Genomic DNA, 4,383 nt, shown 5'->3' with positions numbered 1-4,383 from the left:
ATTTTTTTTAATCTCTTTTATATATTCTGCTTTTTAACAAAATTTTTGTCATTTTGATGGTAATCTTACGCCATAAATGAAAAATGTAAAAAGCTTGTTTAGTTACTACACTGTGTTAAGTGCTTTTCGCCACCTAATTCCCATTACTGTAATGCAAAAAGAATAAAGATGTGATGCTCTTCAGACTAAAACATAACGAGTGTTAACAGGACGGACAGATCATGTGTTCAGAGAAACTGATGTGATCAAACAGGCACAAACAGGGTTTATATGAACATTTTCCTCGAACACATAGAATCTAGCGAAGCGTTAGTTCTGGCAGGTCACGTTAGTCAAGCTCGCATCAGCTGACTCTCGGCTGATCCCCATCTACCTATGGGAATACGACACCTATTTAAGCATATATATATATATTGTGTGTGTGTGTGTGTGTGTGTGTGTGTGTGTGAGTGTGTAAAGCGCGTCTGGCGTGGCAAGAGCTCACCGATTCCCCCACAGAAGGTAATAAATCTCAGGCTCATCTCCTGCACTGAATACTGAACATTGTTCATTTGTCCTCATAAGCTTGAGCGAGAGCTATTTATTAAACAGAGGAACGGTGAGAGAGAGAGAAAGAGAGCGAGGCTTTCTGAAGGACACCTGTCCTCAGCACAGACACAATACTGACTGTATGCTAAATGTCAATCATCTTTGGTCCTGACAGAAATGCAGTTCAGTCTCCTCTAAAACACACACACACAGCTAATGCAGCCACATCGTTCTGATTAAGAGGAAGAACATTCTGCTGAGGGAAGAAAGAAAAAAAAAGGAGAAAAACTACCTGTTAGTAAAAAAAAAGAGGAAGAACAGAAACTGCAATCTGTTGCAAAACACTTACTGTAAATGCAAACGATCGCATTTCTTTTGGTGATGCAAGTCTCGCATTTTAAAAAGTTGCAAGTGCAGCATTCAGCCTGCTCTCGTTCATCACACCGTTTAAACCGGCTCTTTACACCTTTACTTAAAGAGTAACCTGAGGCCAACGCATCTCGAGTCACTTCCAACATCAGCATCATCATCACCAGTGACCGGCGCAAACACCATCTGTCAAGCGAGAGGCTGTTTCTGGTCGTCTCAGCGCTTTCACAGAATGCCTTAAAGACAAAAAACTCTCCCGTTCGTTCACCACAACTTCAATCACACGCTCGTTCGCTCTCAACCATCAGCAGATTTCACTCATGAGCTGGTTTAAGAGCAGGCCGAGCCAATGTTCAGTCCTGATCAGATTACAGCTCTCCAGCACTGCGCTTCAGACTCTAATTGCACAAATATCACAATTAGCTGGAACTGTTACTGGGAGATTTCCGGTTAATGATGTAAACAGGCTCTTAAAAGGGTTTAAATGGATTTACATGGTTACACAGATCTTACTAGCCAAAAAGCATTGTGGTACTGCTTGTCTGTATTCTTTGAAGCACCTTTGGTGTATATGAATATGATAATCACACAACAGCACCATAGACATGTTTCCACATCAGAATATTATTGTTTGTTTGTAATTTAATGCTGTGCCAGCTACTACAGCTTTTTTCATGCCAAAAAACATATGATATGGAAAACATGAACAAAAAAACGGTGAACTTCCATGAAAAATGAGGTTAAAATGTAGCAAGATATGATATAAAAAATAAACAAAAAAAAGTTTATCTTTAATGGAAAATCAGGTTAGAATTGAGCAAAATATGATATGAAAAAAAAGATCTTCCATTAGAAAATCAGGTTAAAATGTAGCAAGATATGATATGAAAAAATAATTTAAAAAAAGGTTATCTTTCATGGAAAATCAGGTTCAAATGTAGCAAGATATGATATAACAAACATAAATAAAAAATATCTTCCATACAATTCTGATTATGAAATTATATCATAATATAAAAAAACATAATGTATCTTGAATAATCAGGTTCATAGAAAAATATGATGTAAAAAGTTGAGATTCCATGAAAAAGTGGGTTAAAATGTAACAAAATATAATATTAAAAAAACACAATTTCAATAAAAAAATCAAGTTAAAATGTAGACAAATATGATATGAGAAACAATAAAATATGATCTTCCATGAAAAATCAGTTTAACGTAACAAAATATTAAAAAAATGATCTTAAATGAAAAATCAAGTTAAAATGTTGCAAAATATGATGCCAGTGTGCTATCATCTCACACTATCACTTTACCATGGTATCACTATAGTACTACCGTGAAAGCTGATTTAAAACATTTGTACAAGAACAAACAGTCTGCAATAAACACGCACGCACAAACAGCAGATGTGTTCTAACAAGATAGTGATCATAACAATCATAACATCTTCCCTAAAGAATGCAAAGATCGTGAATAACGCTTTAATAACGCTACCGAAACTGATTTTAAACACTTCAAACATCCTAAACCCGTTATATAGCTATTCTATCACATCGCTGCCGTTCGTGTCTGTGTAACAAAGCCATCCGTCTGAACGCTCTCCGTGCCTCGAAAGCTGCCCGGTTCCGCGCGCTCCGATGTGCCGTGTTGCCATGACGCCCCGGTGCACGGGCTCACGTCGAGCAAATATCAGCGGTTGATGAATCAGCATCTGCGCCCGTTAAAGCCGCTGATGTGATGATTCGCGCGGGGCGCTGATTTGAAATCGCGCCGATTTGGTGATTCGCGCGCGCGGGAACAGATTCCAACCGTCAACTGTCAATTACAAATGAAGCGATAAGCAACAAATGCTGAATAAAACTAGTTTCACCACACACACAAATACGTGAACACAAACATACTATTCTGTGAAGCATATTTATATCATAGTTATATCAAATGTAGTTATACTTTCTATAGCAAAAATGTGTTTTATTGACTCAAAACCTAGTGTGCTCCCTATCTAGGGAGCACGTTGGAACGATTCAGAACGAGACAGATGCCCAAAATGATGCATACCATCACACAATACCATGGTATTCCAAAAAAACCACCTGATACCATCACCGTACCATGGTACAGTTTTACTAGTGGTGTGAATGTGTAGCGTAAAACAGACAAAAGCGAGAAAGAGTACCTCGAACTCGGTCGACCCGTGTCCAGCGCAGACGGTTCTGATGAACCAGCAGGTTCGGTTCCTCACAGATCGGCTTGTGTTGCTGTGTAACCTCTGCCTGACTAGAGGAGACACACACACACACACACACTCTCTCTCTCTCTAAATATAACACGAGCCGAATCCAGCAGATTTCTGCAAACGTTTCAAATTGAAAGCGACGATCGGAGCCGACGAGAGCCGGTGAACGATCACAGATCGGGGTGTGTGAGTGTGTATCGATGAGCCCTTTGTCTGCTCGCTGTCATCACGGCGCTGTGTGTGTGTGTGTGTGTGTGAGTGGAATGACCCGATCGTGATGATTCAGCACTGCGAGCCCTTTAAAACACGCGTCCCGCTCGCGTCGCGTCGCCAGACAGACAGACGTTAAACGCGCACACATATGAGAACGCTGATGATACTTATAGTGAACAATGCATAAATTAGTGTAATATATTAACACAACTTCGTTATTATTGCTAGCTAGTTATATATACAGACTATAAGTAGTTAACTAAGTAGAAACAGGCGAGAAGTAAAAGCTAAAATCCACTAAATTAAACCAGAACTGATGCAAAAAATGAAACCAAAAAGCAAAACGCGGACTTTTTTCAAATTATTTTAATAAACATACACTTGATTTTTTTTATTAAATAACCAGAATAAATAAAAAAATTAATTAATTAATGTTTTTAATGCTATTATTCCTCGTGTGTTGAATGTATTTGTAAATAGCACTAAAAAACGGTGTCGTGCACACTCAGCAAAACACAACTGAGCGCAACTTCAGCGCGTTCGGAAGCACCGTGAAGAGCGACGCGCTTACCGAAGCAGCGGGAGACGGCGGCGGGTGGAACCGAGGAGAACCCGGCGGGAGTTTGTCGCTGTTGTCGGCGAATTTGTGCCCGTGTTGATCCTCTTTCTCTCGCGCTGAAGCCAGACGTCATATGATTTGCTTTGGTCACGTGGTTTCATTCATGAAGGAGCTACGCAACGCCAGCGCGACTCTTAAAGGAACAGGCGAAATTTACATGTAGCCTACATTTTAATACACAAGACAAAAAAACACATTAAGCACAACATATTTACAAATACTACAGAAAATGTTACTTAAATAAACGTGAGTATATTTGTTTCTAAGATACTTAGACTGGCGATATCGGAAACGCGCTGGAAACCTGCTGTTGCTATGGTTACACGCGCCTGCCCGTCTCCTTTTAAGAAAACTGTAAATTAGTATTCTTTAAGATTTGAGCTTATGGATATTTTTAAACTAGTAAAGTAATAAA

The 4,383-nt window shown here is 39.3% G+C and overlaps 1 protein-coding gene across 1 annotated transcript in view; it reads right to left on the bottom strand.

Annotated features, from left to right (window-relative positions):
* mafgb (v-maf avian musculoaponeurotic fibrosarcoma oncogene homolog Gb) overlaps window positions 1-4,045 on the bottom strand; it is a 23,630-nt gene extending 19,585 nt beyond the window's left edge. The window contains exons 1-2 of the mRNA XM_016536497.1: window positions 3,921-4,045; window positions 3,077-3,177 (exon numbers count right to left, since the gene is read on the bottom strand). The gene's annotated coding sequence lies outside the window, so the exon portion shown is untranslated. The remainder of the gene's footprint in view (window positions 1-3,076; window positions 3,178-3,920) is intronic.
* Between the last annotated feature and the right edge of the window lie 338 nt (window positions 4,046-4,383).

Source organism: Sinocyclocheilus rhinocerous, unplaced genomic scaffold (genome assembly GCF_001515625.1).
Source record: "Sinocyclocheilus rhinocerous isolate Xijiao unplaced genomic scaffold, SAMN03320098_v1.1 scaffold2027, whole genome shotgun sequence".
Lineage (NCBI taxonomy): Eukaryota > Metazoa > Chordata > Actinopteri > Cypriniformes > Cyprinidae > Sinocyclocheilus > Sinocyclocheilus rhinocerous.
Note: the sequence above shows the minus strand (reverse complement) of the source record. Positions and strands in the feature narration are given on the sequence as shown.